The 27,628-nt window shown below is 39.5% G+C and overlaps 1 long non-coding RNA gene across 1 annotated transcript; it reads left to right on the top strand.

Annotated features, from left to right (window-relative positions):
* The first annotated feature begins 14,732 nt into the window (after positions 1-14,732).
* LOC128449422 (uncharacterized) lies at positions 14,733-17,569 on the top strand. Its single transcript, XR_008339868.1, has 4 exons — positions 14,733-14,866; positions 15,275-15,457; positions 16,077-17,071; positions 17,302-17,569. It is a non-coding gene; the product is annotated as an uncharacterized LOC128449422 (long non-coding RNA).
* The last annotated feature ends 10,059 nt before the right edge of the window (positions 17,570-27,628 follow it).

Here is a 27,628-nt window from a genome sequence, read left to right on the forward strand (position 1 = left end):
GCTACAATTTCTGGATTAAATTCATCTAATAGCAAAATATACGGACTGATATAAAGAAATGAGAGGTCACGGTTCCTGACCTTTTTAACTCGTGTTGGCTTGGACACCTTCGCATACACAGGGTCTTCTTCCACCTTTCTTTGCTTCTTCCTTGAAAAACAAATATCAACATGACATGTGCTGATTAATAACGACTTTGTTGTTCTGGTATTGTAACACAAAGATTAAATTCTCACTTCAGATTATTCTTAAAGTTCAGAGGAGCGTAGTTGACAGAATCCTCCTCGGTGTTTCCAGCTTGCCGTCTTGTGTGGTTTCGTGCAGAGGCAGCCTGATCAGATGCAGACAGAAAACTTCAGTGATTATCAAGCAGCAACTGAATCTCTTCATTCATGCTCTAAAATGGATGCTGTACAGGTTGTCTTTTAACTATTGGTCCCAGTATACTGAGATATAAGTGTACTGATAGACAGCTACTGACAGGGCAAACAGTGAGGACAGCATATGGAAGAACAAGGAGGGAAAAGCAACAGCTTGAACAGTACAAGACACATCTGCCTGTAGAGCCAGATTAATACTGATGATAGAAGATGGAAGGCAGTAGCTCTACATGGTCAATTTGAGGGGTTGGAGATATCCTGATAGATTATTTTATTCGTAATTTTTAAAAATGATGTGCACATGTTGTTGTCTTGTTTCAGATCCTTGCATCGTGTGTTCTCAAAATAAAACAAATAACAGATTCTGGGACTTTGGATGCTTTATAATATCACCACTAAAACATATTTGATAAAATATTATTGAAATTATGACTTTAGAGCAGGGGTTTTCAACCAGGGGTCCGCGGCCCCCTGGTGGTCCGTGACGGCATTGCATAGGGTCTGCGAAATTAACTTTGATATTTCAACACATTTCCAGATTACTCTTGAATATCATGAAAAATATCTAAAATAAGAGAAATATATCTAAAATAATATAAAGGTGATGAGGGGAACCTTGAAACCGGCTTGGGGCTAGAAACTGCAGGTAGTTCTCCCCTGTGCATGCGTGTTAAATAGAGATGTACAAGAGCGGTTGACCTAGGTAGAAAAACTCTCAGGAGGTGTTGGAGATGTAGATTGTGTGATGGGAATTTTTGTTTTCCCAAAAAGAAGGCCCAAAAGGGCAGCATTAATAATGACAATATGAATAGACAAAAGAGTGAAAAACAAATACTTTGTAATGAGAAAAATGAATTGGCATAATAGCCAAAACAATTAATTGCAATAACAGTCAACTTTACCACGTTCGCTGGTTGAGAAACAATTTCTTAGGAGAGTTATAACACTTACGTCTATCGAGTAGCAGTTCTCCCAACAGAATGAATAGACAAGCTTAAATCGGGTCTAAGCACGCCCCTACAGTTGGCACAAACCATGATTGTTATTGATCACCGTTACTTTAACGTTCTCTCAACATGTCAGCTACATGTCTGTACATTTAAGTCATGAACGTTATATATTGATGTACATATGGTTCTGAGATGCAGTACAACTACAAACTGCTTTTTAATTATGTTTTCAATTCGTAAGCACTGAAAATCAACCATTTTCGTGGTTTTTTACACAGATTTTTCTTGATTTGTTAAGTAGATATATCTAGATTTGCTTTAGAGTATTTGGAAGAATCAGTAGTTTTACAGCTGTAAAAGGTTAGAAGTGATGAGGCAGAGGCTTAAATATCCTGAATCTTAGACTTGTACTCTCCTTTATCACTGTTTCCTATGATTTCAATATACATAAAGCCAATTAGATATAAATGTTGAAGTTTCAACAACTGGTTGTTAAATAATTGAAAAAATCTATTGTGCTACAACACGGTTCTGACAACAGGCCACCATGACTAGATACTTTGAATTAAACTCTTTTTAATATAAATCTTCTTGAGTTTTACTAAAGTCTCTGTTTAAAGACTGTTTTAACTTATTGTTTTCTAGTTCAAAGTGTTGTCTCAACCTGGGACTCACCTGGGGCAGATTCAAAATGCTGTAAACAAGGTTGATGTCGGTCGGAGGCCTGTGGAATATAAAAGATATGTAAGAATAAACATATGCATACAGAGTGAATGACTATTATAAATAACAGGGCAGACTTTCATTGTGCTATTAATGTCGGAGGATATAGAACATAAATGGATGCTTTGACTATAGCATGAGCAGCAGTCCATGTCTGACTCTGTCCCACATGATGATCCTTGTCCTGGGTGGGGACAGTGTGTTGAGTGGGTGTGGTCGTACGTGCTGTCTGGAAGAGGCTGGTGTTCAGGGGCGTCTGGACGACTCAACTGCTCCGAGAAACCAGAAGGGGATTTGGTGTTTGTTGTTCCTTGTTGAATAGATTTTTTCCTCCTGAGTCTGAAAACATAGAGGGACATGATGTGGTTACACATGCCAGACCATCTCTGAAATGTATTTATTTAATCAAATTAACTTCTTATTCATTCACCTTAAAACTATGACGATTAAAATGATAATCATCAGGACAAATAGAGCAGGGAGGACGAACTTCAGGATGTGCAGAGAGTTTCCTGTGGCTAAAAGAGAGAGAGCATCATATCGAGCTTCACCTTTGGCTACCGAAATCAAATCATTTACTCCTTGATTCTTATTGTGTGTTTGTGCGAAGGATGTAGGAAATGGGATGTACAGATGGACAACCAGAAAACATGATCTGATATAAACCTCCCACATGTCTCCTGAACAATAAAACACACAGTTATAAGACCTTGAAATTCACTCACGTTCAAACAGATGGACGGGATCAGACAAACTTTGATCTACTTCATTTTGAGCGATGCAGTAGTAGACTCCTGACTGGTTTGAGTACACTGTGTGGTTTTGATGCTCTGACATAAGTTCATCCTGTTCCTCTCCCTGACTCTTCCTGTACCATGAGTAGTGTTGGACTGGGGGAAAGCTGTGACTGAAGCAGCTCAGCATCACGGAGCTCCTCCCGTCAAGCTCCTGCTTCTCTGCCGACTCCGTGATGTGTGTGTGTTTTGAAACGTATTTTCGCACCAGTTAATGGGCATTGAAACAATAAAAGATAAAAAGGAACTGGCTTTAGATTCTCCTGATGAAACTTTCAATTTTTCTCTCAGCAATTTCTCTTCCTAGCAAAGGGTTAACCCTAACAGCCACTGATTTTAGGTAAGTGTTCCATTTTTTTTACTTATTTCTGATCAGATTTGCTAAACCTTATTTTGAATGACATCACATTGTGGAGTAATGTTTTCTTCTTTTTGGAACCAGCACGTCTGATCAGTATTTACTTTATACACAGTAATGTAGAATATATCCTCCTTGTTTATCCATTCACCATCACAAGTGCATCATTCTACTCACATCTGACTTTAACCTCAGCTGGCTGTGACTTTCCACTTCCAATGTCATTGGTGGCTTCACAGCTGTACAGTCCACTGTCAGAGGGACTGGCTGAATTCACCCTGAAGGTCTGAGTCTGAGTCTGTTGGATGATTTCCTCTCTCCCATCAGTCGTCTTCCTCCAGGTGACAGAGCTCACTGGTTTGTTGGACTCAGCAGAACAGGTCAGTGTCAACAACACATTTTCCTTCATATCAAAACCAGGATTGGCTTGAACTGTCACATGGTTGGGACTGTCTGCAGTAACCAAACATATAGAAAACAGAACTGTCAGATTTAACCACTTTCTAATATAATGGTCTTTATAACATAGAATAACCTGCATAATATATGTTTTTATGTTTCATCAGGATGTAAATCAAGGTAAGTTTGGAGACAGTGGATTAGGAATCACAATAACATGCAAACCTGTGAAAATAGAACATTGCATGAAACCAAAATGTATACTATAAGAAACCGTATAATTACTGGGAGTCACAAGGCTTCATATCAACATAATTATACTTTACTCTGGTGGATGAATTACAGAGATTTAAGTAAAAGTAGAAATATCGCAGAGCAAAAATACTCCATTACAAGTGTAGGCTCTGAATTCATAATTAAAATAAGCAGCACAGTAGTTTAAAGCGAGAGCAGAGGCTGACATTTCACACACAAGCTGGAAGCAGATGATCAAAGTATTTGAATTACATAAAAATGATCGGAAACATCATAGTACTTACACAGTACTTGTATGCACACTGGTTGACTCTCATCCCCTCTACCAATGAGGTTTGAGGAGCTGCATCTGTAACAAGCTTCATCTGCTCTTTGTATTGTTAAACTCAGCTCTCGTCTGTTTGTGTTCTTCCACCAAGAGTCAGTTTGTTGATTTTTGCTGCGGGACCAGGAGTAAGTCATCGGGGCAGGATTGGCATCGGTGTCACAGGTTAACGTGAGAGAACCACCAACTTTCACTTGGTTATCAGAAGAGCCACTGACAGAAATGCTCGTCTTCCTCGGCTTATCTGGAAAAAGGACCCAAGTGAAAAGACCTTTATATCAACAACAGGTGAATCTGAAGCAGAAGATTCTTTCAGGTTAATTCACAACCCAGATAGCACACGGATGTGGGCCACTTCAGGCAATGATCCATCACTTCTGGTCTTCTCCTGGCCCAGGACAAATCTGGACCAAGACACTTGCTATATGAGTGACGGTCCACTAAGAATGTAATATTGTGAATACTATGCAGAAGATTTTAGTTCAGAATTCAAACTAAATCTATACATGAAGACAAAGTTTGGGGACAAAGCTTTTGAAACAAGAGCCTTGAGATTTAAGTACTTTTGGTTATAAATTCCTGAGGTGCTGTTGTTTCAACTATCAGAAGTAAAAATTTATGAAAAAAATGGATCACAGAAGAAATACATGAGAAGATTTTTCTTCTGCATGGACAGTTTTTTTTATGGAAGATTTTGTCTGATTTGTTTGTTTAAAACATAAAGCCGCAGCTGAAACACTCACATTTCACCACCAACTTCTTCTTCTTACTGTCCTTTGAGCCCTCAGTGTTCTGGGCACGGCAGAAGTACAAGCCAGCGTCGGCTGAAGTCACTTTAAACGTGTGTGAGAGAGAGTTGATGGGTCGTGAATACAGATTTTCTTCAGGGATTATTTCAGCCTGATTATTTGTGTTGATCCTCATCAAGGTGAGAGTTGACTGTGGGAAACTTTCAGCAGTGCAGTTGATGGTGATGGTCTGATCTTCTGTGACCTCAGACCTCATAGACAGTTTAGGTTCAGTGGGCGGGTCTGTAGAGAGGAAGCAGAATCTTCTTTAAAGAAGGCACATTATGATTTTATTGTTTTTCTTCCCTCAGTGTCAACGACACATTTTCCTTCACATCAAGACCAGGTGAATCTGAGAAATTTTTAAATGTTATTAAATGTATCTTCATATTTTGATGTGTTGTTACTATATGTTATATCGGAAGCACTTTGGTAGTAACGTTGTTTTGAGAAATGCTATTTAAATAAATCAAGTTATGACAACAGGACACTTTTATCTTGGTTCATTCGCTGAATTAACGTTGGTCAAATTTGTATTCTTTTATGACAGATTTTTAATTTGTTTCTAAATTTATATTCATATTTTTCTGTATTTCATTTTTTTTTTATATTTGGGAAGCAGTTTGTAACGTTGTTTTGAGAAGTGCTATTTAAATAAATCATGTTATGACAACAGGCCACTTTAATCTTTTTGAAATAGACGTTTTCTTAGAGGAAATGTTGGATAAGTTTAATGAATTAATTAATTTACACCACAGTTAAAAGAACCCTGTTGTGTTTTTGACATTGTGGAGTAATGTTTTCTTCTTTTTAGAACCAGCACGTCTGATCAGTATTTACTTTATACACAGTAATGTAGAATATATCCTCCTTGTTTATCCATTCACCATCACAAGTGCATCATTCTACTCACATCTGACTTTAACCTCAGCTGGCTGTGACTTTCCACTTCCAATGTCATTGGTGGCTTCACAGCTGTACAGTCCACTGTCAGAGGGACTGGCTGAATTCACCCTGAAGGTCTGAGTCTGAGTCTGTTGGAGGATTTCCTCTCTCCCATCAGTCGTCTTCCTCCAGGTGACAGAGCTCACTGGTGGGTTGGACTCAGCAGAACAGCTCAGTGTCAACAACACATTTTCATTCACATCAAGACCAGGATTGGCTTGAACTGTCACATGTTTGGGACTGTCTACAGTAACCAAAGATATAGAAAACAGAGAACTGTCAGATTTAACCAATGTTCAGTATAATGGTCTTTATAATATAGAATGACCCTGTATAATATGTTTTTTTATTTCATCAGGGTCTAATTCATGGTAGATTTATAGGTAGTGAACTAATTTATCAAAGGGAGAACAAAAACATGCAAACCTATGAAAACAATACATTGCATTACACAATTACACCACAAATTATACTATAAGAACACATATAACTGCTTAAAGTTAGATGGCTTCAATTTAATAGAATTGTACTTTAGTCTGATGGAAGAATTACAGAGATTTCAGTACTTTAGGTCATTAATTTCTCAGTTGGTACTGTTTCAACGGTCAGAAGAAATAATTCATGAAAAAAAACTGGACCACAGAAAAAATACATGTGAACAATTTACTTTTGCAATGATAGTTTTTTTATAGGAACATTCTGGTTTGATTTGTTTGGATGAAAAAAAAGTAGCAGCTGAAGTAAGTCGTCGGGGCAGGATTGGCATCGGTGTCACATGTTAACATGAGAGAACCACCAACTTTCACTTGGTTATCAGAAGAGCCACTGACAGAAATGCTCGTCTTCCTCGGCTTATCTAGAAAAAGGACCCAAGTGAAATGACCTTTATCTCAACAACAGGTGAATCTGAAACAGAAGATTCTTTCAGGTTAATTCACAACCCAGATAGCACACGGATGTGGACCACTTCAGGAAATGATCCATCACTTCTGGTCTTCTCGTGGCCCAGGACAAATCTGGACCAAGACACTTGCTATGTGAGTGACGGCCCACTAAGAATGTAATATTGTGAATACTATGCAGAAGATTTTAGTTCAGAATTCAGATTAAAACAATACATGAAGACAAAGTTTGGGGACAAAGCTTTTGAAACAACAGCCCTGAGATTTAAGTACTTTCGGTTATAAATTCCTGAGGTGCTGTTGTTTCAACTATCAGAAGTAAAATGTATGAAAAAACTGGATCACTGAAAAAATACATGAGAAGATTTTTCTGCTGCATTGACAAATTTTTTTATGGAAGATTTTTTCTGATTTGTTTCTTTAAAACATAAAGCCGCTGCTGAAACACTCAGAATCTTCTTTAAAGAAGGAACATTATGATTTTATTGTTTTTCTTCCCTCAGTGTCAACAACACATTTTCCTTTACATCAAGACCAGGTGAATTACGAGACATTTTTAATTGTTATTAAATGTATCTTCATATTTTGATGTGTTGTTACTATATATGTTATATCGGAAGCACTTTGTAACGTTGTTTTTAGAAGAGCTATTTAAATAAATCAAGTTATGACAACAGGACACTTAAGTCATGTTGAATAGTAGAAGAAAGTCGAAAAATCGCAGTACAAAATACTCCATTACAAGTATAGGCCCTGATTTCATAATTTAAATAAGCAGCACAGTAGTTTATCAGGAGTATTCATTAAGTGGCAGAGTGGCACCACGTAACATTACTGGATCATTTTTATTGATAATTTATAGATTAAATGACTTTATATAGGGTCTGGTAGTTTATTCATATTGTCCAAGCTCTACAGAACTTAATCAAATAGACACATTTACTTTAGGTCATTCATTTCTCAGGTGCTATTGTTTCAACTGTCAGACGTAATAGTTGATAGAAAAACACATGAGAAAAGCTACTTTTGCATAAACAGATTTTTTAAAGGAAGATTTGGTTTGATCTGTTTGGTTGAAAAAAAAAGCCGCAGCTGAAACACTCACATTTCACCACCAACTTCTTCCACTTGCTGTACTTTGAGCCCTGAGTGTTTTGGGCACAGCAGACGTACCAGCCAGCGTCGGATGAAGTCACTTTAAACTCGTGGGAGAGAGAGTTGATGGGTCGTGAATTAAAATTATTTTCAGGGATTATTTCAGCCTGATTAGTTGTATTGATCCTCATCAAGGTGAGAGTTGACTGTGGGAAACTTTCAGCAGTGCAGCTGACGGTGATGGTCTGACCTTCTGTGACCTCAGACCTCATAGACAGTATAGGTTCAGTGGGCGGGTCTGTAGAGAGGAAGCAGAATCTTCTTTAAAGAATGGACATTATGATTTTATTGTTGTTCTTCCCTCTAGTCTGTGTTACATATGTTTCTTGTAAATGTAAAAGTTCTGCAGAGCAAAAGATCCAACAATCTGTGGTAAAGGGAGCTCCTCTCTTGAAGCTCCTTAACTCCTCTTCATCAGTCCAGCTGATATGAATTATTGTACAAAAGGACAAAGTTGGGGGACAAAGCTTTTGAAACAAGAGCCCTGAGGCTCTGAAACAGCCTGAACGAGGACATACAGCAGACTGAGTCAGGAGGTGAAAACAAACTTTTATCTTTCTTCATTCACTGATTTTACATAGGTCTAGTTTTCTGTTCGTTTATTTATTCTTTTATGACAGATTTTTGTAGCCAAATTGATTGTGAAACTATGTAGAGTGAAGCTTTTTGTGCCAAACTGCTCTAGAGTCATAACTGATCTTGAAGAGTTCAAACCATCGACTAAAAGTGAAGTCAAAGTGTCTAGATCGCCACCTGGTGCCTGATTGCAGTATAAATCTCACCTCATGAATTTTTGTAAATGGGACATGGACCAAACTAAAAAGTCAAAATACACATCAACTAAAATGATTTCAAAGATGCATTCTGTCGTTTTATCAATGGTTTATGTTCAAATGTCCATTTTTCATGTACGTTAGGTTAATAATTATATTTCCACCCGGAGGAGCCTTAGTTGCTCGGGCAGGAAGGACACATTTGTGTACTGATTGTAATTTTATGTATATTCTGAAACATATTTCCATATTCAGATTTGTATTGTACATACATTTAACGGGACTTCCAGGATCACTTGTAGAAACATCTGTCGGTGAAAACACAAGTGGAGAAGTCAGTTAATCTTTAATGCAAATGTTGGAAAAAAAACACCAACTTTATTTTCAAAATGGAAAAATAAAATCCTTACGTTTTATTAGGGCCAGAAAAACCAACCACGTGACTGTCTGAGCCTCCATCTCATGTGGGACTACAACTGGATTTCTGAAACAAATAAACAATTTAAAGTGGATAAAAACATCTTAAGATCACAGAACTTTCTCTATTTACTGTAAAACGTGTGATTATAAGTTATTTTTCAGCTTGTATCAGAATTTCCTTCTTCCTCTTTTCATTTCTTTTACTGACAGTTAGAGTTGTCTTTGTTTTGTTCCTCATGTCAAAATGGTTGTGAACTTGTGGTTTGAAAACACAAAATTCACCTCACCTCTATGCAGAATTAATCATTTATTCAAGGAAATTAAGTGTTTTTGTTAATCCCAGAGTTCAGTTTCTTTTTTACTTTAATAACTAAAGTATTGTTTATTTTCTGTTTTATTTTTTAATTTTATTTGAAATTAGCTACTTGTCTGACTAACCTTTATTCAAAGAACCCAAAGAACACATATACAATATTTCGACTGGAAAAATAACAGTGTATTCATTACATTTACATTTTTTAACCTTTAGTCTGAAATATACAGTTTAAAAGTCATATCTGGTTCTTTGGGTTCATTTCAGTCTTCAGGGAACTACGACGTCTGAAACCGATGTTTGAGTTTTCATTTGGAAAAAAGTTTTTCAACTGACTGGAAGAAAAAGTGTTTTAAATTATTATAAATTTTATGAAAAAAAAATCATTTTGTTTGTAATCAGTGTATCTACTGTAAATACAACTTCTGAAACAATTTATTTTACTCTAGTAGATTAACATCATGAGGAGATAAATAACCATAGAAGCTTGTTCTTACCTCAGAGGACCCACTTGTATCAGTCTGTCACACACAGCCTCACTCCGAGAATGAGACTTTACAGAAAAAGGAAGTTTTCACACTTTGAAAGGGGATGCAAAGAAATGATTATCATCCCCTGTCATGCAAACCAGAAAACAGCTTCTTGTAGGTGTTATGATGACAGTGATGGAGTTTGCAGCTTCTCACGGTATCTGCACTCAGATGCTCTTCCCCCCACTTCCTCTATTAGTTGTTGTTTGTAGTGAAGTCTTGTTGATAGGCACAGAGCAGTTTTCATTACTTCATATTTATTTTGAGAATTCCTGCTCACATAGTATTCACAGTGTCTCTATTTAAAACTTCATCTAACAATGTGAAAACGTCTCAAAAGGGTTTGTGGAGAGTTTAATAAACATAAAAGTGCAGGTGAACAACACGTAAACAGGAAACATCTCACACAGAGAAAAGCATTTCACTCCCGAGAGCTTCGTCCGCCATTTCATCAATGGTGCCGTTCAGAGCTTGCAGCATGGCGGTGAAGGAGCGGCTGGCATAACGGGCGTGTCTGGGCATGGCCATCTCCACCAGCTTTGATGACACCGTGGCCAAGTCCTGTTCTGCCGCCGCCATCAGCCGCCTCTTCACTTCCCCTTTGGTAACCTCCCCTGACAGCGCACGTCAGGATCCACACCGGTACTCACGAGTCCACCATAGAAGCCAGCGGGGGGGCGGGAACGGCAGACATCCCAACAGATAGCGACGCAGAGGCCCATACCAGAGCTTTGAAGGCCTCCTTTTTCTGGGTGACCAGGGCTGAGGTGAGCGTCGGGAGAGCCAAGAGAAGGGCTTGGGCTCGGATCTCTGGAAGGTCTTTGCCCAAGTCGTCCAACAGACTGCCCTTCCACAACTTATGACCCTTCACCTGTCTTTAGTTGTTCAGGAGAGCATGACCCAGACAAATACCTTCATCTGAAGTAACTTAATCAGCTCCATGCAGGTCCGGACCTCGGTATTATTTAAAAATGTGGGCGGTGGGTGAGTGAGTAGGAGGTGGAGTGGATCATCTTCTGGTAAATATACAAGGTAACGTAGTGTTAACGTCTCCTGCTCGACCTCCAGACCGGAGTCGGTGACGTACAGGGGAGATGTCTGTTCTCCTCCCGGGCTGAAGCCGCTTCTCACTTCAGGGTTCACACCCTTCACTTTCTGCAGCAGTAGAGAAATAACGGAGAAGCTGTTGTATTTATTTTCCAACACACTGTAACTGACCTTGTCCATCTTTATACTTTCTCTCTCTCTCTCTCTCTCTCTCTCTCTCTCTCTCTCTCTCTCTCTCTCTCTCTCTCTCTCTCTCTCTCTCTCTCTCTCTCTCTTCTCTCTCTTGACCACTCACTCTCTTAAACACATTGAAGCTCTACTCTTACAACACAAGGCCGATCAGTGAATTGATGGACAAAATCTACTCTGCACTGTTACAATGTAAATATGTGAGCTGGGTTGTTGTGTTTCTTCACTGAGACTCAAATGAAGAGATTTCTTCAGACACACTTTCCTTTGGGAAGGAACAAGAGGCTGAAGTCAAGCCCAAGAGAGAAAGACAGAAAGTTGGTGATGATGAGAGACAAGGACCAGTGTTCCCACTGTTCCCACTCAGGGCAGTATTAGTGTTATATAACTGTGCTGTTGAATACAAAGAAAGAAAGTTCATAATTTGTTCCAACATATTTCATTTTATTTTGAGCAACAGGATATTTACATTTCAGGTGTGTGGGTTTGGATTAAGTTCACAACACTGGAAAGCACAAAAAAAAACATTCAGCAGTTATTCTCAGCATTTCTTGTCTAACTGCATGTAATTTATGTATATATAGATTATATCAAAAGTTATTAATACAATCATTTTACACTCACATTATTTACATTTTAAGTTTCAAAATAAGGATTTTAACCTTTTATCCCTCACATTTAGCTATGTTCACTATTTTCTCCAGAACCTTTAATTAACAGTTTTAAATATTGATATATTATATTTTAGCTCAGTAATGTAACTTCTGTGCCTTCTTGCTAACTAGTTTTAAAATACTCCTAATGGCAACACGGTTTAACACATGAACTCTTCAGACTCTCTGTGATGACTTATTGTGAATATAAACTTCCTCAGGCCCGAGGTAGCTGTAAAAAGCAGGACGAGAACATCTCGGGTCAAATCCTGACGTTAGAGTAAAGACTCTCATCTTGGTGTGAGCTGCTGGAGTCTCTGTTGGTCGTCTGACGTCGGGGCGTCGCTGTGAATCTCACCTGTGGAAAGTTCAGCTCCACTTCACCTTCACTGGTGTGGTCGTCAAGTAGATTTGGAGATGTTGGTGCACGTGCAGCTGCATCACTAACGTCATCATAGTCCTGCAGGATCTCTGGTTCATTCTAGGATGAGAGTGAAGGTAGTTTAAAGTTTATTTGTGTGAAAATGTCTGGATTAAATTCACCTAATAGCAAAATATACGGACTGATATAAAGAAATGAGAGGTCACGGTTCCTGACCTTTTTAACTCGTGTTGGCTTGGACACCTTCGCATACACAGAGTCTTCTTCCACCTTTCTTTGCTTCTTCCTTGAAAAACAAATATCAACATGACATGTGCTGATTAATAACGACTTTGTTGGTCTGGTATTGTAACACAAAGATTAAATTCTCACTTCAGATTATTCTTAAAGTTCAGAGGAGCGTAGTTGACAGAATCCTCCTCGGTGTTTCCAGCTTGCCGTCTTGTGTGGTTTTGTGCAGAGGAAGCCTGAGCAGATGCAGACAGAAAACATCAGTGATTATCAAGCAGCAACTGAATCTCTTCATTCATGCTCTAAAATGGATGCTGTACAGGTTGTCTTTTAATTACTGGCCCCAGTATACTGAGATATAAGTGTACTGATAGACAGCTACTGACAGGGCAAACAGTGAGGGCAGGATACGGAAGAACAAGGAGGGAAAAGCAACAGCTTGAACAGTAAAAGACACATCTGCCTGTAGAGCCAGATTAATACTGATGATAGAAGATGGAAGGCAGCAGCTCTACATGGTCAATTTGAGGGGTTGAAGATATCATGATAGATTATTTTATTCGTAATTTTTAAAAATGATGTGCACATGTTGTTGTCTTGTTTCAGATCCTTGCATTGTGTGTTCTCAAAATAAAACAAATAACAGATTCTGGGACTTTGGATGCTTTGTAATATCACCAATAAAACATATTTGATAACGTATTATTGAAATTATGACTTTAGAGCAGGGGTTTTCAACCAGGGGTCCGCGGCCCCCTGGTGGTCCGTGACGGCATTGCAGGGGGTCTGCGAAATTAACTTTGATATTTCAACACATTTCCAGATTACTCTTGAATATCGTGAAAAATATCTAAAATAAGAGAAATATATCTAAAATAATATAAAGGTGATGAGGGGAACCTTGAAACCGGCTTAGGGCTAGAAACTGCAGGTAGTTTTCCCCTGTGCATGCGTGTTAAAGAGAGATGTACAAGAGCGGTTGACCTAGGTAGAAAAACTCTCAGGAGGTGTTGGAGATGTAGTTTGTGTGATGGGAATTTTTGTTTTCCCAAAAAGATGGCCCAAAAGGGCAGCATTAATAATGACAATATTAAATAAAACAAAAGAGTGAAAAACAAATACTTTGTAATGAGAAAAATGAATTGGCATAATAGCCAAAACAATTAATTGCAATAACAGTCAACTTTACCACGTTCGCTGGTTGAGAAACAATTTCTTAGCAGAGTTATAACACTTACGTCTATCGAGTAGCAGTTCTCCCAACAGAATGAATAGACCAGCTTATATCGGGCCTAAGCACGCCCTTACAGTTGGCACAAACCATGATTGTTATTGATCACCGTTACTTTAACGTTCTCTCAACATGTCAGCTACATGTCTGTACATTTAAGTCATGAACGTTATATATTGATGTACATATGGTTCTGAGATGCAGTACAACTACAAACTGCATTTTAATTATGTTTTCAATTCGTAAGCACTGAAAATCCAACATTTTTGTTGTTTTTTACAGAGATTTTTCTAGATTTGTTAACTAGATATATCTAGAGTTGCTTTAGAGTATTTGGAAGAATCAGTAGTTTTACAGCTGTAACAGGTTAGAAGTGATGAGGCAGAGGCTTAAATATCCTGAATCTTAGACCTGTAGTCTCCTTAATCACTGTTTCCTATGATTTCACAACCCAGTCTCATCAGAAAATGTTCAATGGTAACGTTGGTCCACTTGGACCGACGTTACCATCTCACAATCTGGCCTCTCAGATTGTGAGATGGTAACATTTAGTCCTCCCATTGTTTTGCATTGGCGTGTTCTCACGTCACGTGACTCTCAAGCTCCCGTCTGCGGAGAGGAAAACATGGCGGAGATTCCTTGTTTTTTCAGATAAAAATATAATTTTGTAACTTAGTTTGGGCATAAAAATACATTCTGACACCATTTCTAGCGAGAAATGTGGTCTTTGCTTCCACAGTCTTCAGCCAGTTCGTGCTTATGATAAATATTTTAATAGTTATCACGCATGTTTTTATCGTTGCTATGATGGTTGCCATGGCACCACGGGCGCAGCTTGGTGTTTAAATCACAGTCCCTGCGTAGTGTCCTTCAGTGATCGTGAATGTTATTCATGTTATATAATAGTAATATTTGAGGCTAGATTACATCTCTAATGAGAAGGATCATGCGAGTCTGTTTATACCGAGGCCGGCCCGAGTGCGCGAGCGGACCGAGTGCGCGAGCGGACATGACGTGTGGCTGTCGTAAAAACCCTATTTGTAAACAACCAGCCCTTTAACTCGGGGCTGCGTCATAAACACGGCGCGCTTGGAAGACCACGATGTCATCTTCCTTCTGTCAGGTAAGTAGTTTATTGTTTTTAAAGATCGTTACGATCTAGGTTTACAGTCCGAGTGCGGAGAGAGTCCGTCAATCCACACTATGGACGCTGTTCATCAGCTAATACGCCATTGTTAGCCACATGCTTCAGCCCACGGTAGCCTGTGCTACCTGGGAGGTGAATACATGGTTGTTGAAAGCAGTTCAAGACGCTTAGCTCATCATTGAGGGACGCTACAATATAAATATAAACATGAATTTGATTTATGAATGCTTTAGATTAATAAGGAGTGTATTTGTCTACCATTACTCCACAATATCAGGTCAATTTGGTTTAATGTATAGTATGCAATATGACAATAATGTTTCCATGTTATGGAGTTGCGATTCATTTTATAAAACAATTGCTATGTTCTGTTTTTTAATCAAGGAGGATCCAAGTGAAGCTACAGGAGTTTCATTAACGTCAACAACTTGGACCAAACAGTTTGTTTTGCTTGATGAAGAGCAGGAAGGGCAGCCTGGAGAGAAAGAGAAGCCGGGTTGAGCCCACTACCATCATCCACGTACCACGAGGAAGATGAGGGAGAGAAATGATCCTACCATTAAAGAGGTACTTTTAAGTTACATACCAGAAAAAACATTTTATATAATTTGCCAAATATACATTTTTATTAAATCCCCAAAGTACACTTGCTGAAATACAAGTTAATATCACACTGAAAGAATTTTGATCAATCATGCTTCCCTGCTGTGATTGTTTAACTAGGAAAACAACTTTTTCCACAGGAAGGCAAGTAAATTTAAGGAATACATGTGCAAAGTTTTCCTCTGTTATGTATAATGATGACCCCCATCAAACATAATGTTAGCAATATTTACACCTTTTAATTTATACTGTTTATTTCTGTCTACATGTGTGAATTTGCCTTCATTAGTTTCAGAAAAGAGCGATGATGTATCGGTCAGTGGGCGGCAGCACGAGACTCCGCAAACTAGTCTGTAAGCAAAGCAGACGAAGGCATCGAGGTTGCGGCCTGCCATCATTGTTATTTTGCTTAAGGGACTGAATATGTTTCATGTAGAAATATTAGCATTTCCCTTATATCTACCAAAACTGCTTGTTTCACAGACTGCAGTTTTGTTTTGATCCGATGTGGTGTGCAAATACAACCGTATCTGCAATGGGTTGTGGGGCATTAACATTTGTAACTCTAATTTTGTTTTGACAGACTGTGAAAAGAACGTTGAGAACATCACCACTCTACAGGAAGACACAGTCCAGTAATGGGTGTCAGAAGTTCAGTAGTGAACGACAGGTACTGTGGAAAAATATGTGTCATTGTTGTACAATGTCCTTTGACTCTGTTTAAACAAGGTTAACACAAAAAGGTTTGATTGTAAACTGATATCGGTATGAATTCATGTTATTCTCCTCGTCAAAAGAAACAAACAATCCAAATTACCTGCAGAAAGCCCTTGATGGACGCTTCAGCTGCATCGTCAGACTGGTGAGACAGCAAGATGCCAACTTTAATGCCAATTTATTTGTGTAACATTCTGTGACCAAATGTATAGATAACTTTTTGTAGATTGTAAAAATAGATAACCCATTTATTACAAAAAAACTACACTAGAATTATCGCACTGCGTTGTATGACTCCGCTAACCAGAGCAGTGTCCGTCTACATATTTCTACATATTTTCTCTCATATAAATGACACTGTATCTCTTGACAACTGAAACCATAAGATGAGGTCAGTGTGGCCTTGACCTTTTTACTTTAAGACAAATACAAAGTTAGACAATCCGAAAACATGCAGTTATGCCTCCGGCGACTCGCTATTGCAGAGGCATTAAAACCGTAGTGTAGTAGATTGGATTTTATTGGTGTTACATTGGACATCTTGTATGGGTACACCAAAAAATATATTTGGTTTCACATTCTAGATGGCAATAAGCAGAGTCATCAACTCAGGAAAAATATTTCTGTAGAAAAGAAAGCCTTGTATGTGTGTATGTATACATACACACAAACGCACAATTGAGACGTTTTTGTCTTTTATCATATATTCTCAGGCAGTACTGATGCATTTACTGAGACGGGACGTGAGGGCCTACTCTGCGTGCTCAGAGTTCAAGCCCAGCAGGCTGCAGCGGGCCTGACATATTCTGGAACAGCAGCACAGTCTTTGGATGACTCCTCTGAAGATGAAAACATGGCGAGGTACTTCTCCACTGATGAAGAACTGTGAGGGCTGTGATTAGCTACACTCTCTTGCTACAAGGCTACTCATGCTACTCCCTGGCAGCCTTAGGAAGGCATTAGCTTGCTGTGTGGTAGCTGTTAGCTTCAGCATTTTTAGTTTTTAGTGGCCTGTCTGACGTTTATGTTAAAAAAAAATCAGAGGGAACCATCTTCATAATTTAACACTATGGTTTGTTTGTGTCCTTCAGTTCTTCTCAAGAGAAGCAGTACAGGTGTGCCTCAGCTCCACGGTCCCTCCTGCAGCCTCCGCTCCTGATGCTAACCTCATGTCTCCATCACACCAAGCAGCAGACCTGGATTGACAGACCTTTCTCCAGAGCTGCCCCCTCCCTCTGAAACCCCCCTCTCCAAAACACTATTTGTGTAGTTTTTAAAGTATTTTTTGCATGAGAATTGTTGATCATATCATTTCCAGCAGATGCCTTAATATAATGTTTGTGCACAATAAATGACATTGATCATAACAGAATGGTATTTCCTTGCACTTCTACACCATGATATTGGCAGATAAGATGCTGATTACATTAAAGCAGTGAATGCTCTTCTTTAAGCAACATAAACAAACAATGATCCAATGAATCTGAAGTAGAATGGGCACATTACATTCTGTAGAGAATGCCTCAGTTATGGAAGTCAGAAAATAACTTTCTTTATCTGAGGTTCCAGTCATTTATAGTCACAGCAAAGCACACAGGTCTGGTTGTCTAAGTGGCGCCCATATCATATTGTTTAAGATGTGTAACATCAAGTTTGTGTTTCAGTGCAAAATTAGTCATTAGTCAAGAGTTCACCTTCTTCTTTACACTAAAATTAGGTGACCCAGATGTTTCACAATGCAATCTGATAAGGTCTTATGAGAAACATTCTTAACATTAAAGAAATCAACACAGAGGATAGCAATATCTGTTTGACTTTAATCCGTAGCTGATAATCAGCGGCCTGACTTATTCAAACACATTAATACTACAATGAATAAGGCAGGGGTTTTCCATCAGAAATCATTTCTGGGACATTAATTTAAAAGATCTCCAGTATAAGCAAATGTATTCTAAAATTGGTTTATATCCAAGTGTGAGGCTGTCCTGGCACATGGAAATAAGATATATATATATTGTTTGTATTAGCTTTCCCTCAGTTTAGTACTTGCACTTCTTGAAAAGCTCTATATAAATAAGATGTATTAATGTTTATACATTGCCCTCTAGTATATGTTTTCCTAAAAGTCACTGTAGATACAGAAACAACAGTATGGTTCAGGTGACAGTGAGTGGAATGTGAAGGTAATTCCAATGAGCTCAAGAGAAACATAACGTGACGATATAGTTGATTTCTGATAGAAGGCCCTGCCTCATTCATTGTAGTATTAATGTGTTTGAATAAGTCAGGCTGCCGATTACCAGCTACGGATTAAAGCATCTATTGCTAGCCTCTGTGTTGATTTCTTTAATGTTAAGAATGTTTCTCATAAGACCTTATCAGATGCATTGTGAAACATCTAGGTCACCTAATTTTAATGTAAACAAGAGGGTGAACTCTTGACTAATGACTAATTTTGCACTGAAACACAAACTTGATGTTACACATCTTAAACAATGATATGGGTGTCCCTAGACAACCAGACCTGTGTGCTTTGCTGTGACTATAAATGACTGGAACCTCAGATAAAGAAAGTTATTTTCTGACTTCCATAACTGAGGCATTCTCTACAGAATGTAATGTGCCCATTCTACTTCAGATTCATTGGATCATTGTTTGTTTATGTTGCTTAAAGAAGAGCATTCACTGCTTTAATGTAATCAGCATCTTATCTGCCAATATCATGGTGTAGAAGTGCAAGGAAATACCATTCTGTTATGATCAATGTCATTTATTGTGCACAAACATTATATTAAGGCATCTGCTGGAAATGATATGATCAACAATTCTCATGCAAAAAATACTTTAAAAACTACACAAATAGTGTTTTGGAGAGGGGGGTTTCAGAGGGAGGGGGCAGCTCTGGAGAAAGGTCTGTCAATCCAGGTCTGCTGCTTGGTGTGATGGAGACATGAGGTTAGCATCAGGAGCGGAGGCTGCAGGAGGGACCATGGAGCTGAGGCACACCTGTACTGCTTCTCTTGAGAAGAACTGAAGGACACAAACAAACCATAGTGTTAAATTATGAAGATGGTTCCCTCTGATTTTTTTTTTTAAACATAAACGTCAGACAGGCCACTAAAAATTAAAAATGCTGAAGCTAACAGCTACCACACAGCAAGCTAATGCCTTCCTAAGGCTGCCAGGGAGTAGCATGAGTAGCATTGTAGCAAGAGAGTGTAGCTAATCACAGCCCTCACAGTTCTTCATCAGTGGAGAAGTACCTCGCCATGTTTTCATCTTCAGAGGAGTCATCTAAAGACTGTGCTGCTGTTCCAGAATATGTCAGGCCCGCTGCAGCCTGCTGGGCTTGAACTCTGAGCACGCAGAGTAGGCCCTCACGTCCCGTCTCAGTAAATGCATCAGTACTGCCTGAGAATATATGATAAAAAACAAAACGTCTCAATAGTGCGTTTGTGTGTATGTATACATACACACATACAGGGCTTTCTTTTCTACAGAAATATTTTTCCTGAGTTGATGACTCTGCTTATTGCCATCTAGAATGTGAAACCAAATATATTTTTTGGTGTACCCATACAAGATGTCCAATGTAACACCAATAAAATCCAATCTACTACACTACGGTTTTAATGCCTCTGCAATAGCGAGTCGCCGGAGGCATAACTGCATGTTTTCGGATTGTCTAACTTTGTATTTGTCTTAAAGTAAAAAGGTCAAGGCCACACTGACCTCATCTTATGGTTTCAGTTGTCAAGAGATACAGTGTCATTTATATGAGAGAAAATATGTAGAAATATGTAGACGGACACTGCTCTGGTTAGCGGAGTCATACAACGCAGTGCGGTAATTCTAGTGTAGTTTTTTGTAATAAATGGGTTATCTATTTTTACAATCTACAAAAAGTTATCTACACATTTGGTCACAGAATGTTACACAAATAAATTGGCATTAAAGTTGGCATCTTGCTGTCTGGCCAGTCTGACGATGCAGCTGAAGCGTCCATCAAGGGCTTTCTGCAGGTAATTTGGATTGTTTGTTTCTTGTGAAGAGGAGAATAACATGAATTCATACCAATATCACTTTACAATCAAACCTTTTTGTGTTAACCTTGTGTAAACAGAGTCAAAGGACATTGTACAACAATGACACACATTTTTCCACAGTACCTGTCGTTCACTACTGAACTTCTGACACCCATTACTGGACTGTGTCTTCCTGTAGAGTGGTGATGTTCTCAACGTTCTTTTCACAGTCTGTCAAAACAAAATTAGAGTTACAAATGTTAATGCCCCACAACCCATTGCAGATACGGTTGTATTTGCACACCACATCGGATCAAAACAAAACTGCAGTCTGTGAAACAAGCAGTTTTGGTAGATATAAGGGAAATGCTAATATTTCTGCATGAAACATATTCAGTCCCTTAAGCAAAATAACAATGATGGCAGGCCGCAACCTCGATGCCTTCGTCTGCTTTGCTTACAGACTAGTTTGCGGAGTCTCGTGCTGCCGCCCACTGACCGATACATCATCGCTCTTTTCTGAAACTAATGAAGGCAAATTCACACATGTAGACAGAAATAAACAGTATAAATTAAAAGGTGTAAATATTGCTAACATTATGTTTGATGGGGGTCATCATTATACATAACAGAGGAAAACTTTGCACATGTATTCCTTAAATTTACTTGCCTTCCTGTGGAAAAAGTTGTTTTCCAAGTTAAACAATCACAGCAGGGAAGCATGATTGATCAAAATTCTTTCAGTGTGATATTAACTTGTATTTCAGCAAGCGTACTTTGGGGATTTAATAAAAATGTATATTTGGCAAATTATATAAAATGTTTTTTCTGGTATGTAACTTAAAAGTACCTCTTTAATGGTAGGATCATTTCTCTCCCTCATCTTCCTCATGGTACATGGATGATGGTAGTGGGCTCAACCCGGCTTCTCTTTCTCTCCAGGCTGCCCTTCCTGCTCTTCATCAAGCAAAACAAACTGTTTGGTCCAAGTTGTTGACGTTAAAGAAACTCCTGTAGCTTCACTTGGATCCTCCTTGATTAAAAAACAGAACATAGCAATTGTTTTATAAAATGAATCGCAACTCCATAACATGGAAACATTATTGTCATATTGCATACTATACATTAAACCAAATTGACCTGATATTGTGGAGTAATGGTAGACAAATACACTCCTTATTAATCTAAAGCATTCATAAATCAAATTCATGTTTATATTTATATTGTAGCGTCCCTCAATGATGAGCTAAGCGTCTTGAACTGCTTTCAACAACCATGTATTCACCTCCCAGGTAGCACAGGCTACCGTGGGCTGAAGCATGTGGCTAACAATGGCGTATTAGCTGATGAACAGCGTCCATAGTGTGGATTGACGGACTCTCTCCGCACTCGGACTGTAAACCTAGATCGTAACGATCTTTAAAAACAATAAACTACTTACCTGACAGAAGGAAGATGACATCGTGGTCTTCCAAGCGCGCCGTGTTTATGACGCAGCCCCGAGTTAAAGGGCTGGTTGTTTACAAATTGGGTTTTTACGACAGCCACACGTCATGTCCGCTCGCGCACTCGGTCCGCTCGCGCACTCGGGCCGGCCTCGGTATAAACAGACTCGCATGATCCTTCTCATTAGAGATGTAATCTAGCCTCAAATATTACTATTATATAACATGAATAACATTCACGATCACTGAAGGACACCACGCAGGGACTGTGATTTAAACACCAAGCTGCGCCCGTGGTGCCATGGCAACCATCATAGCAACGATAAAAACATGCGTGATAACTATTAAAATATTTATCATAAGCACGAACTGGCTGAAGACTGTGGAAGCAAAGACCACATTTCTCGCTAGAAATGGTGTCAGAATGTATTTTTATGCCCAAACTAAGTTACAAAATTATATTTTTATCTGAAAAAACAAGGAATCTCCGCCATGTTTTCCTCTCCGCAGACGGGAGCTTGAGAGTCACGTGACGTGAGAACACGCCAATGCAAAACAATGGGAGGACTAAATGTTACCATCTCACAATCTGAGAGGCCAGATTGTGAGATGGTAACGTCGGTCCAAGTGGACCAACGTTGCCATTGAACATTTTCTGATGAGACTGGGTTGGATTTCAATATACATAAAGCCAATTAGATATAAATGTTGAAGTTTCAACAACTGGTTGTTAAATAATTAAAAAATCTATTGTGCTACGACACGGTTCTGACAACAGGCCACCATGACTAGACACTTTGAATTAAACTCTTTTTAATATAAATCTTCTTGAGTTTTACTAAAGTCTCTGTTTAAAGACTGTTTTAACTTATTGTTTTCTAGTTCAAAGTGTTGTCTCAACCCGGGACTCACCTGGGGCAGATTCAAAATGCTGTAAACAAGGTTGATGTCGGTCGGAGGCCTGTGGAATATAAAAGATATGTAAGAATAAACATATGCATACAGAGTGAATGACTTTTATAAATAACAGGGCAGACTTTCATTGTGCTATTCATGTCGGAGGATATAGAAAATAAATGGATGCTTTGACTATAGCATGAGCAGCAGCCCATGTCTGACTCTGTCCAACATGATGATCCTTGTCCTGGGTGGGGACAGTGTGTTGAGTGGGTGTGGTCGTACGTGCTGTCTGGAAGAGGCTGGTGTTCAGGGGCGTCTGGACGACTCAACTGCTCCGAAAAACCAGAAGGGGATTTGGTGTTTGTTGTTCCTTGTTGAATAGATTTTTTCCTCCTGAGTCTGAAAACATAGAGGGACATGATGTGGTTACACATGCCGGACCATCTCTGAAATGTATTTATTTAATCAAATGCACTTCTTATTCATTCACCTTAAAACTATGACGATTAAAAAGATAATCATCAGGACAAATAGAGCAGGGAGGACGAACTTCAGGATGTGCAGAGAGTTTCCTATGGTTTAAAAAGAGAGAGAGCATCATATCGAGCTTCACCTTTGGCTACCGAAATCAAATCATTTACTCCTTGATTCTTATTGTGTGTTTGTGCGAAGGATGTAGGAAATGGGATGTACAGATGGACAACCAGAAAACATGATCTGATATAAACCTCCCACATGTCTCCTGAGCAATAAAGCACACAGTTAATAGGCCTTGAAATTCACTCACGTTCAAACAGATGGACGGGATCAGACAAACTTTGATCTACTTCATTTTCTGCGACGCAGTAGTAGACTCCTGACTGGTTTGAGTACACTGTGTGGTTTTGATGCTCGGACACAAGTTCATCCTGTTCCTCTCCCTGACTCTTCCTGTACCATGAGTAGTGTTGGACTGGGGGAAAGCTGTGACTGAAGCAGCTCAGCATCACGGAGCTCCTCCCGTCAAGCTCCTGCTTCTCTGCCGACTCCGTGATGTGTGTATGATTTGAAACGTATTTTCACACCAGTTAATGGGCATTGAAACAATAAAAGATAAAACAGACTGGCTTTAGATTCTCCTGATGAAACTTTCAATTTTTCTCTCAGCAATTTCTCTTCCTAGCAAAGGGTTAACCCTAACAGCCACTGATTTTAGGTAAGTGTTCCATTTTTTTACTTATTTCTGATCAGGTTTGCTAAACCTTATTTTGAATGACATCATATTGTGGAGTAATGTTTTCTTCTTTTTGGAACCAGCACGTCTGATCAGTATTTACTTTATACACAGTAATGTAGAATATATCCTCCTTGTTTATCCATTCACCATCACAAGTGCATTAGTCCACGTGATCCGCGATGGAAGGAAACCTTCAACAGTGCACTTCAGAGTCAGAGTCACGCTCTCACTAACACATTTTGGGTTATTCTGACTTCCTTCACATCTACGATAGATAAACACACGTTGCACAGTTATATAATGTGGTTAAGAACAAAGTTTCTTGTTGTAAAATTCAGCCCCTCAGAAATGAAGTAGTTTCTACTCACAGCTCACACTCAGAGTCGCCGTCTCCTCTGTGCTCACGTGTCCTTGGAAGAGGACCGTGCAGGTGATGCTGGTTCCGTGATGTTCAGCTGAAGGGGAGAAGGACAGAGTCGAGCTGCTTCTCTTAGCGAACTCAGTCACATTCTCAGTTTTGAAGGCCGTGATGTTTCCTGTGAGGTCAGCGTCGCTCTCTCCTCTTCCTCGCCACCTCCAGGTGAATGTAGGTTCAGATCCAGAGCAGAGACCAGGAGCAGTGCAGGTCAGTGTGGTCAGCTGTCCTTCAGTCAGAGGTGGAATCATCACTGTGGGCCTCTGACTCAGACCTGATGGGAGACCAGTTCATGAATGGAGTCAGATCAGAACGTCATCATTCACTTCATTCACATTTTTTTAAATGGGGCAACGATAGGAATCTGCATCAGCTAAACAACGTCCAAAATTACTTTATGTCCCACCCATAGACTGTGAATAAAGATGGACGACATGAAAGCTCCACTAAAGTGAAGCCAAATTCCCTTGATCACTCTCTGGTGGTTGCCACCTCCATGTTAGTAAATGGGACATGGATCAAAAACTCAAACTTCACCTTAAATTAACTTTTCACAAGAACTGTTTCCGTCACTTCCAGGAGATCATATCACACTGATGTTTGTTAAATTGCAAATTCTTCAGAAAGTTTGTTTCTAATACGTTTTTTGGTGTTAGCCTCTGTAACGGGATGAAACATCTTAACTGGTCTTACAATCGGTTGAGGCCATGTACTGACTGGACTTTGACACCACTCTACATCACAACATCTCTACTGTGCAAACTTTGATACCAAAAGTGTAACGTGGCCAGGGGCGCCGCTAGGGATTTTGGGCCCCATGAAAAGAATCTTTACAGGGCCCCCAACACAGCGGCAAAATTTTTTGATGCTATTTTACATACAATTATGCATTTTAATGGTATTTTTGACTATCATTACCATATTTGTGAAAGAAGAACAGCATGACAGTTGACATCAGGGCCGGGTCTAGACAGGCATGTATGAGGGGGCAGCCACAAATCTTGAGGGGGCATTGTGCCTAACCCTAACCCTAACCCTATTTAGTTTGAGGGGGCACAACATTTATTTGAGGGGGCCAGGCCCCCTCTTGCCCCTGCCTAGACCCGGCCCTGGTTGACATGTACAGTAGGGGAAGAACTGAGCACTCTGAATACAATGGAATTCATTTTGAGTCATTTATTTGCTGCACCACTGATTCTTAAATTGGAAATAAACTCTTCCATGAAAAAATAGCAATTATAATCAGTGAAGAGAAAAAAATCTCAGCAAAAACAAAAAGCCATCAGAATACAAAATGGCCATATATGATTTCTCATCATTTAAGTAGAACTTAATATATGAAAGAATGGCAAATATATATATAATATAACGTTGCCGACTGAGTCAAGCTTCCTTTTGCAACCTTTCAATCACTGGTCCTTGCTCAACTCTTCTCACCAAAAGCCCAACGCCGAGCCTTCTCATGTGCAAAATCACTTATCAGGTCTTTGAAGTCCAGCTTTCTAGCCAACTGACTCTCAATTGACAGCATGGCAAGACTGCAAAGTCTTTCCTGAGACATTGTGGACCTCAAATAGTTTTTTATCATTTTTAGTTTACTGAACGCTCTCTCACCACCAGCAACAGTAACTGGCAGGGTGCAAAATATGCGCAAGGCGATGCACACTTCTCCAAAGATGCTTTGCAGCTGCAGCTTACAAATTGCATTCAGGAGTTCAAGAGGGGACAGGTTAAGGGGGAAGTTGGCTGCATATACACTGTTTAGGTGTCTTACTTGATTTTCAAAATCAGGAGTAAGATCACTAGAATACTTTGTGATCAGTGGTTGGCACACAGAAGAGATTTTGCCCTCACTAATCTGCCCAACTTTCAGAACAGCAGAAAACTCGTTGACAATATGTGCAATGCCCCGGAACCTAGTGTCCAAGTCACTGATGATACTGTCCATGGCTGTATAAAACACAGTGTTCCGAAACACTGTTTCTGAACTCTCCTGAGTTGTCTCCTCTTCAGCGGTTTCATCATGGAATCTCCGCCTTTTCTTCTGGCGGCTGGACTCCTTGCTTAACTGAGGTGTAACATTAATTTCCCCAGCTCAATCAACTTTGCCTAAGCTAGGAGAGTGTCCCATGCATCTCTTAGAGACTGCATCTCTTCTGTCAAGTCTCTGATATTGGCTGCTTCTATGTCAAGTGATATTTTTCCTGACTGGAGAATAACATTCCTGTTGTCAATACTTGCAGTACCTTCAGCCAGACAGTGAGAAGAACAACAGCATCAAATGACATGAAGTATTTTCTCAAACCATTAGCTTCTGATCTTGGTTCACTGGTGAGACTGCATGTCATAACTATGCTATCAAGGGATTTGAGGACAGAAGGTAGGTGCTTTGCCACAGGGTTAACAGCCTCAATCCTTGCACTCCAGCGGGTATCAGATAGGCGATGCAATGAGCAACCTGTTTGCTCTTTATAGATGGCCCAACGCTCTGGGTTGCCACTTACAAATGTGTACAGGAGATTTATGCAGCCGAAAAATGTGGATACCTCTGGGCTTGACTGTGCAGCGTGCACACCAACAAGATTTAATGTGTGGGAGGCACATGGTGAATAAGTAGCCAGCTTGTTTTTCTTCAGTATTTGAGCTTGGACTCCTTTTATTTTCCCTGACATGTTAGCCCCGTTGTCATAGCCCTGCCCTCTGCAATCACCGATGTCTATCCCATGGTCACGAAGAACTGCATCAATCATCTCTGCGATCTCACTCCCCGTCTTTTTGAGAAAATCCCTGAATTCAAGGAACCTCTCCGTAATTTCCCACTCATCTTTTTCTTTGTCATATTTAACATACCGTAGTAGCACCACATTTTGCTCCGTATGGGAAATGTCTGGTGTGGCATCACAGATGACAGCATAATATATGGCATCCTCCCGTTCCTGCAGAATTCTTTTCAGAACTCGTCGTCCACATAAGTTGATAAACTCATTCTGACTGTCAGAGCTAAGATAATGTGTTAGCCTGGTTCCTTTTCCTTCTTTTTGTTTTTGTTTGTTGTCCCTGATTTTTTGAAAGTGCTCTTTCAGCAGAGGATCACAATGTGACAAGAGCTCCAGTGTGCCTAGGAAATTGCCATTATGAATGTCATCTAGGTCTTTGGTTTTGCCCCTGAAAGGCAGGTTTCTTGAGGCCAAGTGTAGGGTTACGTCTAAGAGTCTCTCCAAGATGGCTCTATTTTTCTCTATTTCTGTTTGCAACTCCTTATTTAACAGAGAATCCACACCTCTATCTTTCATTACAGATCCTTGCAGATTTTTCCATCTTAAGTAGCAATCTCTATGTGCCTCACTCCTCTCATGGACTGGGAATTTATTGTACATTCGACGCCACTTCACATCACACATTTTATACCCATTTTGA

Source organism: Pleuronectes platessa, chromosome 10, assembly GCF_947347685.1.
Source record: "Pleuronectes platessa chromosome 10, fPlePla1.1, whole genome shotgun sequence".
Taxonomy (NCBI): Eukaryota; Metazoa; Chordata; class Actinopteri; order Pleuronectiformes; family Pleuronectidae; genus Pleuronectes; species Pleuronectes platessa.